At 45.7% G+C, this 15000-nt stretch overlaps 34 non-coding genes across 34 annotated transcripts; all 34 read left to right on the top strand.

The window, feature by feature from the left end:
- The first annotated feature begins 254 nt into the window (after positions 1 to 254).
- LOC130925148 (5S ribosomal RNA) lies at positions 255 to 373 on the top strand. Its single transcript, XR_009065436.1, has one exon. It is a non-coding gene; the product is annotated as a 5S ribosomal RNA (ribosomal RNA).
- Positions 374 to 686: 313 nt separating this feature from the next.
- On the top strand, positions 687 to 805 carry LOC130924867 (5S ribosomal RNA). Its single transcript, XR_009065165.1, has one exon. It is a non-coding gene; the product is annotated as a 5S ribosomal RNA (ribosomal RNA).
- Positions 806 to 1108: 303 nt separating this feature from the next.
- Positions 1109 to 1227, top strand: LOC130925339 (5S ribosomal RNA). The gene has a single exon (XR_009065621.1). It is a non-coding gene; the product is annotated as a 5S ribosomal RNA (ribosomal RNA).
- Positions 1228 to 1539: 312 nt separating this feature from the next.
- Positions 1540 to 1658, top strand: LOC130924983 (5S ribosomal RNA). Its single transcript, XR_009065277.1, has one exon. It is a non-coding gene; the product is annotated as a 5S ribosomal RNA (ribosomal RNA).
- Positions 1659 to 1975: 317 nt separating this feature from the next.
- On the top strand, positions 1976 to 2094 carry LOC130925819 (5S ribosomal RNA). Its single transcript, XR_009065851.1, has one exon. It is a non-coding gene; the product is annotated as a 5S ribosomal RNA (ribosomal RNA).
- Positions 2095 to 2407: 313 nt separating this feature from the next.
- Positions 2408 to 2526, top strand: LOC130924868 (5S ribosomal RNA). The gene has a single exon (XR_009065166.1). It is a non-coding gene; the product is annotated as a 5S ribosomal RNA (ribosomal RNA).
- A 313-nt stretch (positions 2527 to 2839) lies between these two features.
- Positions 2840 to 2958, top strand: LOC130925820 (5S ribosomal RNA). Its single transcript, XR_009065852.1, has one exon. It is a non-coding gene; the product is annotated as a 5S ribosomal RNA (ribosomal RNA).
- Positions 2959 to 3351: 393 nt separating this feature from the next.
- Positions 3352 to 3470, top strand: LOC130925821 (5S ribosomal RNA). Its single transcript, XR_009065853.1, has one exon. It is a non-coding gene; the product is annotated as a 5S ribosomal RNA (ribosomal RNA).
- A 303-nt stretch (positions 3471 to 3773) lies between these two features.
- LOC130925215 (5S ribosomal RNA) lies at positions 3774 to 3892 on the top strand. The gene has a single exon (XR_009065502.1). It is a non-coding gene; the product is annotated as a 5S ribosomal RNA (ribosomal RNA).
- A 313-nt stretch (positions 3893 to 4205) lies between these two features.
- LOC130924869 (5S ribosomal RNA) lies at positions 4206 to 4324 on the top strand. Its single transcript, XR_009065167.1, has one exon. It is a non-coding gene; the product is annotated as a 5S ribosomal RNA (ribosomal RNA).
- Positions 4325 to 4627: 303 nt separating this feature from the next.
- On the top strand, positions 4628 to 4746 carry LOC130924941 (5S ribosomal RNA). The gene has a single exon (XR_009065236.1). It is a non-coding gene; the product is annotated as a 5S ribosomal RNA (ribosomal RNA).
- Positions 4747 to 5058: 312 nt separating this feature from the next.
- On the top strand, positions 5059 to 5177 carry LOC130925309 (5S ribosomal RNA). Its single transcript, XR_009065592.1, has one exon. It is a non-coding gene; the product is annotated as a 5S ribosomal RNA (ribosomal RNA).
- Positions 5178 to 5574: 397 nt separating this feature from the next.
- Positions 5575 to 5693, top strand: LOC130925168 (5S ribosomal RNA). Its single transcript, XR_009065456.1, has one exon. It is a non-coding gene; the product is annotated as a 5S ribosomal RNA (ribosomal RNA).
- A 313-nt stretch (positions 5694 to 6006) lies between these two features.
- LOC130925822 (5S ribosomal RNA) lies at positions 6007 to 6125 on the top strand. Its single transcript, XR_009065854.1, has one exon. It is a non-coding gene; the product is annotated as a 5S ribosomal RNA (ribosomal RNA).
- A 313-nt stretch (positions 6126 to 6438) lies between these two features.
- LOC130924870 (5S ribosomal RNA) lies at positions 6439 to 6557 on the top strand. Its single transcript, XR_009065168.1, has one exon. It is a non-coding gene; the product is annotated as a 5S ribosomal RNA (ribosomal RNA).
- A 397-nt stretch (positions 6558 to 6954) lies between these two features.
- LOC130926198 (5S ribosomal RNA) lies at positions 6955 to 7073 on the top strand. The gene has a single exon (XR_009066215.1). It is a non-coding gene; the product is annotated as a 5S ribosomal RNA (ribosomal RNA).
- A 303-nt stretch (positions 7074 to 7376) lies between these two features.
- LOC130925289 (5S ribosomal RNA) lies at positions 7377 to 7495 on the top strand. The gene has a single exon (XR_009065573.1). It is a non-coding gene; the product is annotated as a 5S ribosomal RNA (ribosomal RNA).
- A 313-nt stretch (positions 7496 to 7808) lies between these two features.
- On the top strand, positions 7809 to 7927 carry LOC130924871 (5S ribosomal RNA). Its single transcript, XR_009065169.1, has one exon. It is a non-coding gene; the product is annotated as a 5S ribosomal RNA (ribosomal RNA).
- A 397-nt stretch (positions 7928 to 8324) lies between these two features.
- LOC130925261 (5S ribosomal RNA) lies at positions 8325 to 8443 on the top strand. Its single transcript, XR_009065546.1, has one exon. It is a non-coding gene; the product is annotated as a 5S ribosomal RNA (ribosomal RNA).
- Positions 8444 to 8746: 303 nt separating this feature from the next.
- LOC130925354 (5S ribosomal RNA) lies at positions 8747 to 8865 on the top strand. The gene has a single exon (XR_009065635.1). It is a non-coding gene; the product is annotated as a 5S ribosomal RNA (ribosomal RNA).
- A 313-nt stretch (positions 8866 to 9178) lies between these two features.
- Positions 9179 to 9297, top strand: LOC130925824 (5S ribosomal RNA). The gene has a single exon (XR_009065855.1). It is a non-coding gene; the product is annotated as a 5S ribosomal RNA (ribosomal RNA).
- Positions 9298 to 9610: 313 nt separating this feature from the next.
- Positions 9611 to 9729, top strand: LOC130924872 (5S ribosomal RNA). Its single transcript, XR_009065170.1, has one exon. It is a non-coding gene; the product is annotated as a 5S ribosomal RNA (ribosomal RNA).
- Positions 9730 to 10032: 303 nt separating this feature from the next.
- Positions 10033 to 10151, top strand: LOC130924755 (5S ribosomal RNA). The gene has a single exon (XR_009065054.1). It is a non-coding gene; the product is annotated as a 5S ribosomal RNA (ribosomal RNA).
- A 308-nt stretch (positions 10152 to 10459) lies between these two features.
- LOC130924611 (5S ribosomal RNA) lies at positions 10460 to 10578 on the top strand. Its single transcript, XR_009064913.1, has one exon. It is a non-coding gene; the product is annotated as a 5S ribosomal RNA (ribosomal RNA).
- A 303-nt stretch (positions 10579 to 10881) lies between these two features.
- On the top strand, positions 10882 to 10999 carry LOC130925528 (5S ribosomal RNA). The gene has a single exon (XR_009065803.1). It is a non-coding gene; the product is annotated as a 5S ribosomal RNA (ribosomal RNA).
- Positions 11000 to 11312: 313 nt separating this feature from the next.
- LOC130924873 (5S ribosomal RNA) lies at positions 11313 to 11431 on the top strand. The gene has a single exon (XR_009065171.1). It is a non-coding gene; the product is annotated as a 5S ribosomal RNA (ribosomal RNA).
- A 303-nt stretch (positions 11432 to 11734) lies between these two features.
- On the top strand, positions 11735 to 11853 carry LOC130924875 (5S ribosomal RNA). The gene has a single exon (XR_009065173.1). It is a non-coding gene; the product is annotated as a 5S ribosomal RNA (ribosomal RNA).
- Positions 11854 to 12156: 303 nt separating this feature from the next.
- Positions 12157 to 12275, top strand: LOC130924756 (5S ribosomal RNA). Its single transcript, XR_009065055.1, has one exon. It is a non-coding gene; the product is annotated as a 5S ribosomal RNA (ribosomal RNA).
- Positions 12276 to 12583: 308 nt separating this feature from the next.
- Positions 12584 to 12702, top strand: LOC130924612 (5S ribosomal RNA). The gene has a single exon (XR_009064914.1). It is a non-coding gene; the product is annotated as a 5S ribosomal RNA (ribosomal RNA).
- Positions 12703 to 13005: 303 nt separating this feature from the next.
- LOC130925529 (5S ribosomal RNA) lies at positions 13006 to 13123 on the top strand. The gene has a single exon (XR_009065804.1). It is a non-coding gene; the product is annotated as a 5S ribosomal RNA (ribosomal RNA).
- A 313-nt stretch (positions 13124 to 13436) lies between these two features.
- Positions 13437 to 13555, top strand: LOC130924876 (5S ribosomal RNA). The gene has a single exon (XR_009065174.1). It is a non-coding gene; the product is annotated as a 5S ribosomal RNA (ribosomal RNA).
- Positions 13556 to 13858: 303 nt separating this feature from the next.
- LOC130925825 (5S ribosomal RNA) lies at positions 13859 to 13977 on the top strand. The gene has a single exon (XR_009065856.1). It is a non-coding gene; the product is annotated as a 5S ribosomal RNA (ribosomal RNA).
- Positions 13978 to 14280: 303 nt separating this feature from the next.
- Positions 14281 to 14399, top strand: LOC130925169 (5S ribosomal RNA). Its single transcript, XR_009065457.1, has one exon. It is a non-coding gene; the product is annotated as a 5S ribosomal RNA (ribosomal RNA).
- A 313-nt stretch (positions 14400 to 14712) lies between these two features.
- LOC130925827 (5S ribosomal RNA) lies at positions 14713 to 14831 on the top strand. Its single transcript, XR_009065858.1, has one exon. It is a non-coding gene; the product is annotated as a 5S ribosomal RNA (ribosomal RNA).
- The last annotated feature ends 169 nt before the right edge of the window (positions 14832 to 15000 follow it).

Consider the following 15000-nt stretch of genomic DNA (forward strand, 5'->3'; position numbering starts at 1 on the left):
CAACTGAGGTCGATGTACTGTCTTGTTAGTTTTGTGGTTGGAGCTCACATCGGGTTGAGTTTGCAGCTCTCGTTTTCACCCAACTCTGTGCGTTTTAAATGGTGATTACCTCGTTAGCTGCCATTGACAGCACGAGATGACCAGACCACTTGAAACCTAATTTCACTCAGGGAACCTTACTGAACTGGTTCATCTTTTGTACCAGAACAGATCTCCTTCGCATTTTGTATAGCTATATTTCACAACCTTTGCCAGCTTACGGCCATACTACCCTGAGAACGCCCGATCTCGTCTGATCTCGGAAGCTAAGCAGGGTCGGGCCTGGTTAGTACTTGGATTGGAGACTGCCTGGGAATACCAGGTGCTGTAAGCTTTTTGGTTTATTTCATGACAAAGAAAGAACAGACAGATCTTGTTGGTATCAACCCTGGTCAATGTACTGTCTTGTTAGTTTTGTGGTTGGAGCTCACATTAGGTTGAGTTTGCAGCTCTCGTTTTCACCCAACTCTGTGCGTTTTAAATGGTGATTACCTCGTTAGCTGCCATTGACAGCACGAGATGACCAGATCACTTGAAACCTAACTTCCCTCAGGGAACCTGACTGAACTGAACTGAACTGGTTCGTCTTTTGTACCAGAACAGATCTCCTTCGCCTTTTGTATAGCTATATTTCACAACCTTTGCCAGCTTACGGCCATACTACCCTGAGAACGCCCGATCTCGTCTGATCTCGGAAGCTAAGCATGGTCGGGCCTGGTTAGTACTTGGATGGGAGACCGCCTGGGAATACCAGGTGCTGTAAGCTTTTTGGTTTATTTCATGACAAAGAAAGAACAGACAGATCTTGTTGGTATCAACTGAGGTCAATGTATTGTCTTGTTAGTTTTGTGGTTGGAGCTCACATTGGGTTGAGTTTGCAGCTCTCGTTTTCACCCAACTCTGTGCGTTTTAAATGGTGATTACCTCGTTAGCTGCCATTGACAGCACGAGATGACCAGACCACTTGAAACCTAATTTCCCTCAGGGAACCTTACTGAACTGGTTCATCTTTTGTACCAGAACAGATCTCCTTCGCCTTTTGTATAGCTATATTTCACAAGTTTTGCCAGCTTACGGCCATACTACCCTGAGAACGCCCGATCTTGTCTGATCTCGGAAGCTAAGCATGGTCGGGCCTGGTTAGTACTTGGATGGGAGACCGCCTGGGAATACCAGGTGCTGTAAGCTTTTTGGTTTATTTCATGACAAAGAAAGAACAGACAGATCTTGTTGGTATCAACCCTGGTCAATGTACTGTCTTGTTAGTTTTGTGGTTGGAGCTCACATTGGGTTGAGTTTGCAGCTCTCGTTTCACCCAACTCTGTGCGTTTTAAATGGTGATTACCTCGTTAGCTGCCATTGACAGCACGAGATGACCAGACCACTTGAAACCTAACTTCCCTCAGGGAACCTGACTGAACTGAACTGAACTGGTTCGTCTTTTGTACCAGAACAGATCTCCTTCGCCTTTTGTATAGCTATATTTCACAAATTTTGCCAGCTTACGGCCATACTACCCTGAGAACGCCCGATCTCGTCTGATCTCGGAAGCTAAGAAGGGTCGGGCCTGGTTAGTACTTGGATGGGAGACCGCCTGGGAATACCAGGTGCTGTAAGCTTTTTGGTTTATTTCATGACAAAGAAAGAACAGGCAGATCTTGTTGGTATCAACTGAGGTCAATGTATTGTCTTGTTAGTTTTGTGGTTGGAGCTCACATTGGGTTGAGTTTGCAGCTATCGTTTTCACCCAACTCTGTGCGTTTTAAATGGTGATTACCTCGTTAGCTGCCATTGACAGCAGGAGATGACCAGACCATTTGAAACCTAATTTCCCTCAGGGAACCTTACTGAACTGAACTGAAATGAACTGGTTCGTCTTTTGTACCAGAACAGATCTCATTCCCCTTTGTATAGCTATATTTCACAAGTTTTGCCAGCTTACGGCCATACTACCCTGAGAACGCCCGATCTCGTCTGATCTCGGAAGCTAAGCAGGGTCGGGCCTGGTTAGTACTTGGATGGGAGACCGCCTGGGAATACCAGGTGCTGTAAGCTTTTTGGTTTATTTCATGACAAAGAAAGAACAGACAGATCTTGTTGGTATCAACTGAGGTCAATGTACTGTCTTGTTAGTTTTGTGGTTGGAGCTCACATTTGGTTGAGTTTGCAGCTCTCGTTTTCACCCAACTCTGTGCGTTTTAGATGGTGATTACCTCGTTAGCTGCCATTGACAGCACGAGATGACCAGACCACTTGAAACCTAACTTCCCTCAGGGAACCTGACTGAACTGAACTGAACTGGTTCGTCTTTTGTACCAGAACAGATCTCCTTCGCCTTTTGTATAGCTATATTTCACAAATTTTGCCAGCTTACGGCCATACTACCCTGAGAACGCCCGATCTCGTCTGATCTCGGAAGCTAAGCATGGTCGGGCCTGGTTAGTACTTGGATGGGAGACCGCCTGGGAATACCAGGTGCTGTAAGCTTTTTGGTTTATTTCATTAAAAAGAAAGAACAGACAGATCTTGTTGGTATCAACTGAGGTCGATGTATTGTCTTGTTAGTTTTGTGGTTGGAGCTCACATCGGGTTGAGTTTGCAGCTCTCGTTTTCACCCAACTCTGTGCGTTTTAAATGGTGATTACCTCGTTAGCTGCCATTGACAGCACGAGATGACCAGACCACTTGAAATCTAATTTCCCTCAGGGAACCTGACTGAACTGAACTGAACTGGTTCGTCTTTTGTACCAGAACACATCTCCTTCGCCTTTTGTATAGCTATATTTCACAAATTTTGCCAGCTTACGGCCATACTACCCTGAGAACGCCCGATCTCGTCTGATCTCGGAAGCTAAGCAGGGTCGGGCCTGGTTAGTACTTGGATGGGAGACCGCCTGGGAATACCAGGTGCTGTAAGCTTTTTGGTTTATTTCATGACAAAGAAAGAACAGACAGATCTTATTGGTATCAACTGAGGTCAATGTACTGTCTTGTTAGTTTTGTGGTTGGAGCTCACATTTGGTTGAGTTTGCAGCTCTCGTTGTCACCCAACTCTGTGCGTTTTAGATGGTGATTACCTCGTTAGCTGCCATTGACAGCACGAGATGACCAGACCACTTGAAACCTAACTTTCCTCAGGGAACCTGACTGAACTGAACTGAACTGGTTCGTCTTTTGTACCAGAACAGATCTCCTTCGCCTTTTGTATAGCTATATTTCACAAATTTTGCCAGCTTACGGCCATACTACCCTGAGAACGCCCGATCAGATCTCCTTCGCCTTTTGTATAGCGATATTTCACAAGCTTTGCCAGCTTACGGCCATACTACCCTGAGAACGCCCGATCTCGTCTGATCTCGGAAGCTAAGCAGGGTCGGGCCTGGTTAGTACTTGGATGGGAGACCGCCTGGGAATACCAGGTGCTGTAAGCTTTTTGGTTTATTTCATTAAAAAGAAAGAACAGACAGATCTTGTTGGTATCAACTGAGGTCGATGTACTGTCTTGTTAGTTTTGTGGTTGGAGCTCACATCGGGTTGAGTTTGCAGCTCTCGTTTTCACCCAACTCTGTGCGTTTTAAATGGTGATTACCTCGTTAGCTGCCATTGACAGCACGAGATGACCAGACCACTTGAAACCTAATTTCACTCAGGGAACCTTACTGAACTGGTTCATCTTTTGTACCAGAACAGATCTCCTTCGCCTTTTGTATAGCTATATTTCACAACCTTTGCCAGCTTACGGCCATACTACCCTGAGAACGCCCGATCTCGTCTGATCTCGGAAGCTAAGCAGGGTCGGGCCTGGTTAGTACTTGGATTGGAGACCGCCTGGGAATACCAGGTGCTGTAAGCTTTTTGGTTTATTTCATGACAAAGAAAGAACAGACAGATCTTGTTGGTATCAACCCTGGTCAATGTACTGTCTTGTTAGTTTTGTGGTTGGAGCTCACATTAGGTTGAGTTTGCAGCTCTCGTTTTCACCCAACTCTGTGCGTTTTAAATGGTGATTACCTCGTTAGCTGCCATTGACAGCACGAGATGACCAGATCACTTGAAACCTAACTTCCCTCAGGGAACCTGACTGAACTGAACTGAACTGGTTCGTCTTTTGTACCAGAACAGATCTCCTTCGCCTTTTGTATAGCTATATTTCACAACCTTTGCCAGCTTACGGCCATACTACCCTGAGAACGCCCGATCTCGTCTGATCTCGGAAGCTAAGCATGGTCGGGCCTGGTTAGTACTTGGATGGGAGACCGCCTGGGAATACCAGGTGCTGTAAGCTTTTTGGTTTATTTCATGACAAAGAAAGAACAGACAGATCTTGTTGGTATCAACTGAGGTCAATGTATTGTCTTGTTAGTTTTGTGGTTGGAGCTCACATTGGGTTGAGTTTGCAGCTCTCGTTTTCACCCAACTCTGTGCGTTTTAAATGGTGATTACCTCGTTAGCTGCCATTGACAGCACGAGATGACCAGACCACTTGAAACCTAATTTCCCTCAGGGAACCTGACTGAACTGGTTCATCTTTTGTACCAGAACAGATCTCCTTCGCCTTTTGTATAGCTATATTTCACAAGTTTTGCCAGCTTACGGCCATACTACCCTGAGAACGCCCGATCTTGTCTGATCTCGGAAGCTAAGCAGGGTCGGGCCTGGTTAGTACTTGGATGGGAGACCGCCTGGGAATACCAGGTGCTGTAAGCTTTTTGGTTTATTTCATGACAAAGAAAGAACAGACAGATCTTGTTGGTATCAACCCTGGTCAATGTACTGTCTTGTTAGTTTTGTGGTTGGAGCTCACATTGGGTTGAGTTTGCAGCTCTCGTTTCACCCAACTCTGTGCGTTTTAAATGGTGATTACCTCGTTAGCTGCCATTGACAGCACGAGATGACCAGACCACTTGAAACCTAACTTCCCTCAGGGAACCTGACTGAACTGAACTGAACTGGTTCGTCTTTTGTACCAGAACAGATCTCCTTCGCCTTTTGTATAGCTATATTTCACAAATTTTGCCAGCTTACGGCCATACAACCCTGAGAACGCCCGATCTCGTCTGATCTCGGAAGCTAAGAAGGGTCGGGCCTGGTTAGTACTTGGATGGGAGACCGCCTGGGAATACCAGGTGCTGTAAGCTTTTTGGTTTATTTCATGACAAAGAAAGAACAGGCAGATCTTGTTGGTATCAACTGAGGTCAATGTATTGTCTTGTTAGTTTTGTGGTTGGAGCTCACATTGGGTTGAGTTTGCAGCTATCGTTTTCACCCAACTCTGTGCGTTTTAAATGGTGATTACCTCGTTAGCTGCCATTGACAGCACGAGATGACCAGACCACTTGAAACCTAATTTCCCTCAGGGAACCTTACTGAACTGAACTGAAGTGAACTGGTTCGTCTTTTGTACCAGAACAGATCTCATTCCCCTTTGTATAGCTATATTTCACAAGTTTTGCCAGCTTACGGCCATACTACCCTGAGAACGCCCGATCAGATCTCCTTCGCCTTTTGTATAGCGATATTTCACAAGCTTTGCCAGCTTACGGCCATACTACCCTGAGAACGCCCGATCTCGTCTGATCTCGGAAGCTAAGCAGGGTCGGGCCTGGTTAGTACTTGGATGGGAGACCGCCTGGGAATACCAGGTGCTTTAAGCTTTTTGGTTTATTTCATGACAAAGAAAGAACAGACAGATCTTGTTGGTATCAACTGAGGTCAATGTACTGTCTTGTTAGTTTTGTGGTTGGAGCTCACATTGGGTTGAGTTTGCAGCTCTCGTTTTCACCCAACTCTGTGCGTTTTAAATGGTGATTACCTCGTTAGCTGCCATTGACAGCACGAGATGACCAGACCACTTGAAATCTAATTTCCCTCAGGGAACCTGACTGAACTGAACTGAACTGGTTCGTCTTTTGTACCAGAACAGATCTCCTTCGCCTTTTGTATAGCTATATTTCACAAATTTTGCCAGCTTACGGCCATACTACCCTGAGAACGCCCGATCTCGTCTGATCTCGGAAGCTAAGCAGGGTCGGGCCTGGTTAGTACTTGGATGGGAGACCGCCTGGGAATACCAGGTGCTGTAAGCTTTTTGGTTTATTTCATGACAAAGAAAGAACAGACAGATCTTGTTGGTATCAACTGAGGTCAATGTACTGTCTTGTTAGTTTTGTGGTTGGAGCTCACATTTGGTTGAGTTTGCAGCTCTCGTTTTCACCCAACTCTGTGCGTTTTAGATGGTGATTACCTCGTTAGCTGCCATTGACAGCACGAGATGACCAGACCACTTGAAACCTAACTTCCCTCAGGGAACCTGACTGAACTGAACTGAACTGGTTCGTCTTTTGTACCAGAACAGATCTCCTTCGCCTTTTGTATAGCTATATTTCACAAATTTTGCCAGCTTACGGCCATACTACCCTGAGAACGCCCGATCTCGTCTGATCTCGGAAGCTAAGCATGGTCGGGCCTGGTTAGTACTTGGATGGGAGACCGCCTGGGAATACCAGGTGCTGTAAGCTTTTTGGTTAATTTCATGACAAAGAAAGAACAGACAGATCTTGTTGGTATCAACTGAGGTCGATGTACTGTCTTGTTAGTTTTGTGGTTGGAGCTCACATCGGGTTGAGTTTGCAGCTCTCGTTTTCACCCAACTCTGTGCGTTTTAAATGGTGATTACCTCGTTAGCTGCCATTGACAGCACGAGATGACCAGACCACTTGAAACCTAATTTCCCTCAGGGAACCTTACTGAACTGAACTGAAGTGAACTGGTTCGTCTTTTGTACCAGAACAGATCTCATTCCCCTTTGTATAGCTATATTTCACAAGTTTTGCCAGCTTACGGCCATACTACCCTGAGAACGCCCGATCAGATCTCCTTCGCCTTTTGTATAGCGATATTTCACAAGCTTTGCCAGCTTACGGCCATACTACCCTGAGAACGCCCGATCTCATCTGATCTCGGAAGCTAAGCAGGGTCGGGCCTGGTTAGTACTTGGATGGGAGACCGCCTGGGAATACCAGGTGCTGTAAGCGTTTTGGTTTATTTCATGACAAAGAAAGAACAGACAGATCTTGTTGGTATCAACTGAGGTCAATATATTGTCTTGTTAGTTTTGTGGTTGGAGCTCACATCGGGTTGAGTTTGCAGCTCTCGTTTTCACCCAACTCTGTGCGTTTTAAATGGTGATTACCTCGTTAGCTGCCATTGACAGCACGAGATGACCAGACCACTTGAAACCTAATTTCACTCAGGGAACCTTACTGAACTGGTTCATCTTTTGTACCAGAACAGATCTCCTTCGCCTTTTGTATAGCTATATTTCACAAGTTTTGCCAGCTTACGGCCATACTACACTGATAACGCCCGATCTTGTCTGATCTCGGAAGCTAAGCAGGGTCGGGCCTGGTTAGTACTTGGATGGGAGACCGCCTGGGAATACCAGGTGCTGTAAGCTTTTTGGTTTATTTCATGACAAAGAAAGAACAGACAGATCTTGTTGGTATCAACCCTGGTCAATGTACTGTCTTGTTAGTTTTGTGGTTGGAGCTCACATTGGGTTGAGTTTGCAGCTCTCGTTTTCACCCAACTCTGTGCGTTTTAAATGGTGATTACCTCGTTAGCTGCCATTGACAGCACGAGATGACCAGACCACTTGAAATCTAATTTCCCTCAGGGAACCTGACTGAACTGAACTGAACTGGTTCGTCTTTTGTACCAGAACACATCTCCTTCGCCTTTTGTATAGCTATATTTCACAAATTTTGCCAGCTTACGGCCATACTACCCTGAGAACGCCCGATCTCGTCTGATCTCGGAAGCTAAGCATGGTCGGGCCTGGTTAGTACTTGGATGGGAGACCGCCTGGGAATACCAGGTGCTGTAAGCTTTTTGGTTTATTTCATGACAAAGAAAGAACAGACAGATCTTGTTGGTATCAACTGAGGTCGATGTACTGTCTTGTTAGTTTTGTGGTTGGAGCTCACATCGGGTTGAGTTTGCAGCTCTCGTTTTCACCCAACTCTGTGCGTTTTAAATGGTGATTACCTCGTTAGCTGCCATTGACAGCACGAGATGACCAGACCACTTGAAACCTAATTTCCCTCAGGGAACCTTACTGAACTGAACTGAAGTGAACTGGTTCGTCTTTTGTACCAGAACAGATCTCATTCCCCTTTGTATAGCTATATTTCACAAGTTTTGCCAGCTTACGGCCATACTACCCTGAGAACGCCCGATCAGATCTCCTTCGCCTTTTGTATAGCGATATTTCACAAGCTTTGCCAGCTTACGGCCATACTACCCTGAGAACGCCCGATCTCATCTGATCTCGGAAGCTAAGCAGGGTCGGACCTGGTTAGTACTAGGATGGGAGACCGCCTGGGAATACCAGATGCTGTAAGCGTTTTGGTTTATTTCATGACAAAGAAAGAACAGACAGATCTTGTTGGTATCAACTGAGGTCAATATATTGTCTTGTTAGTTTTGTGGTTGGAGCTCACATCGGGTTGAGTTTGCAGCTCTCTTTTTCACCCAACTCTGTGCGTTTTAAATGGTGATTACCTCGTTAGCTGCCATTGACAGCACGAGATGACCAGACCACTTGAAACCTAATTTCACTCAGGGAACCTTACTGAACTGGTTCATCTTTTGTACCAGAACAGATCTCCTTCGCCTTTTGTTTTGCTATATTTCACAAGTTTTGCCAGCTTACGGCCATACTACCCTGAGAACGCCAGATCTTGTCTGATCTCGGAAGCTAAGCAGGGTCGGGCCTGGTTAGTACTTGGATGGGAGACCGCCTGGGAATACCAGGTGCTGTAAGCTTTTTGGTTTATTTCATGACAAAGAAAGAACAGACAGATCTTGTTGGTATCAACCCTGGTCAATGTACTGTCTTGTTAGTTTTGTGGTTGGAGCTCACATTGGGTTGAGTTTGCAGCTCTCGTTTTCACCCAACTCTGTGCGTTTTAAATGGTGATTACCTCGTTAGCTGCCATTGACAGCACGAGATGACCAGACCACTTGAAATCTAATTTCCCTCAGGGAACCTGACTGAACTGAACTGAACTGGTTCGTCTTTTGTACCAGAACACATCTCCTTCGCCTTTTGTATAGCTATATTTCACAAATTTTGCCAGCTTACGGCCATACTACCCTGAGAACGCCCGATCTCGTCTGATCTCGGAAGCTAAGCAGGGTCGGGCCTGGTTAGTACTTGGATGGGAGACCGCCTGGGAATACCAGGTGCTGTAAGCTTTTTGGTTTATTTCATGACAAAGAAAGAACAGACAGATCTTGTTGGTATCAACTGAGGTCAATGTACTGTCTTGTTAGTTTTGTGGTTGGAGCTCACATTTGGTTGAGTTTGCAGCTCTCGTTTTCACCCAACTCTGTGCGTTTTAGATGGTGATTACCTCGTTAGCTGCCATTGACAGCACGAGATGACCAGACCACTTGAAACCTAACTTCCCTCAGGGAACCTGACTGAACTGAACTGAACTGGTTCGTCTTTTGTACCAGAACAGATCTCCTTCGCCTTTTGTATAGCTATATTTCACAAATTTTGCCAGCTTACGGCCATACTACCCTGAGAACGCCCGATCTCGTCTGATCTCGGAAGCTAAGCATGGTCGGGCCTGGTTAGTACTTGGATGGGAGACCGCCTGGGAATACCAGGTGCTGTAAGCTTTTTGGTTTATTTCATTAAAAAGAAAGAACAGACAGATCTTGTTGGTATCAACTGAGGTCGATGTACTGTCTTGTTAGTTTTGTGGTTGGAGCTCACATCGGGTTGAGTTTGCAGCTCTCGTTTTCACCCAACTCTGTGCGTTTTAAATGGTGATTACCTCGTTAGCTGCCATTGACAGCACGAGATGACCAGACCACTTGAAACCTAATTTCACTCAGGGAACCTTACTGAACTGGTTCATCTTTTGTACCAGAACAGATCTCTTTCGCCTTTTGTATAGCTATATTTCACAAATTTTGCTAGCTTACGGCCATACTACCCTGAGAACGCCCGATCTCGTCTGATCTCGGAAGCAAAGCAGGGTCGGGCCTGGTTAGTACTTGGATGGGAGACCGCCTGGGAATACCAGGTGCTGTAAGCTTTTTGGTTTATTTCATGACAAAGAAAGAACAGACAGATCTTGTTGGTATCAACTGAGGTCAATGTACTGTCTTGTTAGTTTTGTGGTTGGAGCTCACATTTGGTTGAGTTTGCAGCTCTCGTTTTCACCCAACTCTGTGCGTTTTAGATGGTGATTACCTCGTTAGCTGCCATTGACAGCACGAGATGACCAGACCACTTGAAACCTAACTTCCCTCAGGGAACCTGACTGAACTGAACTGGTTCGTCTTTTGTACCAGAACAGATCTCCTTCGCCTTTTGTATAGCGATATTTCACAAGCTTTGCCAGCTTACGGCCATACTACCCTGAGAACCCCCGATCTCGTCTGATCTCGGAAGCTAAGCAGGGTCGGGCCTGGTTAGTACTTGGATGGGAGACCGCCTGGGAATACCAGGTGCTGTAAGCTTTTTGGTTTATTTCATTAAAAAGAAAGAACAGACAGATCTTGTTGGTATCAACTGAGGTCGATGTACTGTCTTGTTAGTTTTGTGGTTGGAGCTCACATCGGGTTGAGTTTGCAGCTCTCGTTTTCACCCAACTCTGTGCGTTTTAAATGGTGATTACCTCGTTAGCTGCCATTGACAGCACGAGATGACCAGACCACTTGAAACCTAATTTCACTCAGGGAACCTTACTGAACTGGTTCATCTTTTGTACCAGAACAGATCTCCTTCGCCTTTTGTATAGCTATATTTCACAACCTTTGCCAGCTTACGGCCATACTACCCTGAGAACGCCCGATCTCGTCTGATCTCGGAAGCTAAGCAGGGTCGGGCTGGTTAGTACTTGGATTGGAGACCGCCTGGGAATACCAGGTGCTGTAAGCTTTTTGGTTTATTTCATGACAAAGAAAGAACAGACAGATCTTGTTTGTATCAACCCTGGTCAATGTACTGTCTTGTTAGTTTTGTGGTTGGAGCTCACATTAGGTTGAGTTTGCAGCTCTCGTTTTCACCCAACTCTGTGCGTTTTAAATGGTGATTACCTCGTTAGCTGCCATTGACAGCACGAGATGACCAGATCACTTGAAACCTAACTTCCCTCAGGGAACCTGACTGAACTGAACTGAACTGGTTCGTCTTTTGTACCAGAACAGATCTCCTTCGCCTTTTGTATAGCTATATTTCACAACCTTTGCCAGCTTACGGCCATACTACCCTGAGAACGCCCGATCTCGTCTGATCTCGGAAGCTAAGCATGGTCGGGCCTGGTTAGTACTTGGATGGGAGACCGCCTGGGAATACCAGGTGCTGTAAGCTTTTTGGTTTATTTCATGACAAAGAAAGAACAGACAGATCTTGTTGGTATCAACTGAGGTCAATGTATTGTCTTGTTAGTTTTGTGGTTGGAGCTCACATTGGGTTGAGTTTGCAGCTCTCGTTTTCACCCAACTCTGTGCGTTTTAAATGGTGATTACCTCGTTAGCTGCCATTGACAGCACGAGATGACCAGACCACTTGAAACCTAATTTCACTCAGGGAACCTGACTGAACTGGTTCATCTTTTGTACCAGAACAGATCTCCTTCGCCTTTTGTATAGCTATATTTCACAAATTTTGCCAGCTTACGGCCATACTACCCTGAGAACGCCCGATCTCGTCTGATCTCGGAAGCTAAGCATGGTCGGGCCTGGTTAGTACTTGGATGGGAGACCGCCTGGGAATACCAGGTGCTGTAAGCTTTTTGGTTTATTTCATTAAAAAGAAAGAACAGACAGATCTTGTTGGTATCAACTGAGGTCGATGTACTGTCTTGTTAGTTTTGTGGTTGGAGCTCACATCGGGTTGAGTTTGCAGCTCTCGTTTTCACCCAACTCTGTGCGTTTTAAATGGTGATTACCTCGTTAGCTGCCATTGACAGCACGAGATGACCAGACCACTTGAAACCTAATTTCACTCAGGGAACCTTACTGAACTGGTTCATCTTTTGTACCAGAACAGATCTCTTTCGCCTTTTGTATAGCTATATTTCACAAATTTTGCTAGCTTACGGCCATACTACCCTGAGAACGCCCGATCTCGTCTGATCTCGGAAGCAAAGCAGGGTCGGGCCTGGTTAGTACTTGGATGGGAGACCGCCTGGGAATACCAGGTGCTGTAAGCTTTTTGGTTTATTTCATGACAAAGAAAGAACAGACAGATCTTGTTGGTATCAACTGAGGTCAATGTACTGTCTTGTTAGTTTTGTGGTTGGAGCTCACATTTGGTTGAGTTTGCAGCTCTCGTTTTCACCCAACTCTGTGCGTTTTAGATGGTGATTACCTCGTTAGCTGCCATTGACAGCACGAGATGACCAGACCACTTGAAACCTAACTTCCCTCAGGGAACCTGACTGAACTGAACTGGTTCGTCTTTTGTACCAGAACAGATCTCCTTCGCCTTTTGTATAGCGATATTTCACAAGCTTTGCCAGCTTACGGCCATACTACCCTGAGAACCCCCGATCTCGTCTGATCTCGGAAGCTAAGCAGGGTCGGGCCTGGTTAGTACTTGGATGGGAGACCGCCTGGGAATACCAGGTGCTGTAAGCTTTTTGGTTTATTTCATTAAAAAGAAAGAACAGACAGATCTTGTTGGTATCAACTGAGGTCGATGTACTGTCTTGTTAGTTTTGTGGTTGGAGCTCACATCGGGTTGAGTTTGCAGCTCTCGTTTTCACCCAACTCTGTGCGTTTTAAATGGTGATTACCTCGTTAGCTGCCATTGACAGCACGAGATGACCAGACCACTTGAAACCTAATTTCACTCAGGGAACCTTACTGAACTGGTTCATCTTTTGTACCAGAACAGATCTCCTTCGCCTTTTGTATAGCTATATTTCACAACCTTTGCCAGCTTACGGCCATACTACCCTGAGAACGCCCGATCTCGTCTGATCTCGGAAGCTAAGCAGGGTCGGGCTGGTTAGTACTTGGATTGGAGACCGCCTGGGAATACCAGGTGCTGTAAGCTTTTTGGTTTATTTCATGACAAAGAAAGAACAGACAGATCTTGTTTGTATCAACCCTGGTCAATGTACTGTCTTGTTAGTTTTGTGGTTGGAGCTCACATTAGGTTGAGTTTGCAGCTCTCGTTTTCACCCAACTCTGTGCGTTTTAAATGGTGATTACCTCGTTAGCTGCCATTGACAGCACGAGATGACCAGATCACTTGAAACCTAACTTCCCTCAGGGAACCTGACTGAACTGAACTGAACTGGTTCGTCTTTTGTACCAGAACAGATCTCCTTCGCCTTTTGTATAGCTATATTTCACAACCTTTGCCAGCTTACGGCCATACTACCCTGAGAACGCCCGATCTCGTCTGATCTCGGAAGCTAAGCATGGTCGGGCCTGGTTAGTACTTGGATGGGAGACCGCCTGGGAATACCAGGTGCTGTAAGCTTTTTGGTTTATTTCATGACAAAGAAAGAACAGACAGATCTTGTTGGTATCAACTGAGGTCAATGTATTGTCTTGTTAGTTTTGTGGTTGGAGCTCACATTGGGTTGAGTTTGCAGCTCTCGTTTTCACCCAACTCTGTGCGTTTTAAATGGTGATTACCTCGTTAGCTGCCATTGACAGCACGAGATGACCAGACCACTTGAAACCTAATTTCACTCAGGGAACCTGACTGAACTGGTTCATCTTTTGTACCAGAACAGATCTCCTTCGCCTTTTGTATAGCTATATTTCACAAGTTTTGCCAGCTTACGGCCATACTACCCTGAGAACGCCCGATCTCGTCTGATCTCGGAAGCTAAGCAGGGTCGGGCCTGGTTAGTACTTGGATGGGAGACCGCCTGGGAATACCAGGTGCTGTAAGCTTTTTGGTTTATTTCATGACAAAGAAAGAACAGACAGATCTTGTTGGTATCAACTGAGGTCGATGTACTGTCTTGTTAGTTTTGTGGTTGGAGCTCACGTCGGGTTGAGTTTGCAGCTCTCGTTTTCACCCAACTCTGTGCGTTTTAGATGGTGATTACCTCGTTAGCTGCCATTGACAGCACGAGATGACCAGACCACTTGAAACCTAATTTCACTCAGGGAACCTTACTGAACTGGTTCATCTTTTGTACCAGAACAGATCTCCTTCGCCTTTTGTATAGCTATATTTCACAAGCTTTGCCAGCTTACGGCCATACTACCCTGAGAACGCCCGATCTCGTCTGATCTCGGAAGCTAAGCAGGGTCGGGCCTGGTTAGTACTTGGATGGGAGACCGCCTGGGAATACCAGGTGCTTTAAGCTTTTTGGTTTATTTCATGACAAAGAAAGAACAGACAGATCTTGTTGGTATCAACTGAGGTCAATGTACTGTCTTGTTAGTTTTGTGGTTGGAGCTCACATTGGGTTGAGTTTGCAGCTCTCGTTTTCACCCAACTCTGTGCGTTTTAAATGGTGATTACCTCGTTAGCTGCCATTGACAGCACGAGATGACCAGACCACTTGAAATCTAATTTCCCTCAGGGAACCTGACTGAACTGAACTGAACTGGTTCGTCTTTTGTACCAGAACAGATCTCCTTCGCCTTTTGTATAGCTATATTTCACAAATTTTGCCAGCTTACGGCCATACTACCCTGAGAACGCCCGATCTCGTCTGATCTCGGAAGCTAAGCAGGGTCGGGCCTGGTTAGTACTTGGATGGGAGACCGCCTGGGAATACCAGGTGCTGTAAGCTTTTTGGTTTATTTCATGACAAAGAAAGAACAGACAGATCTTGTTGGTATCAACTGAGGTCAATGTACTGTCTTGTTAGTTTTGTGGTTGGAGCTCACATTTGGTTGAGTTTGCAGCTCTCGTTTTCACCCAACTCTGTGCGTTTTAGATGGTGATTACCTCGTTAGCTG

Source organism: Corythoichthys intestinalis, chromosome 11 (genome assembly GCF_030265065.1).
Source record: "Corythoichthys intestinalis isolate RoL2023-P3 chromosome 11, ASM3026506v1, whole genome shotgun sequence".
NCBI lineage: Eukaryota > Metazoa > Chordata > Actinopteri > Syngnathiformes > Syngnathidae > Corythoichthys > Corythoichthys intestinalis.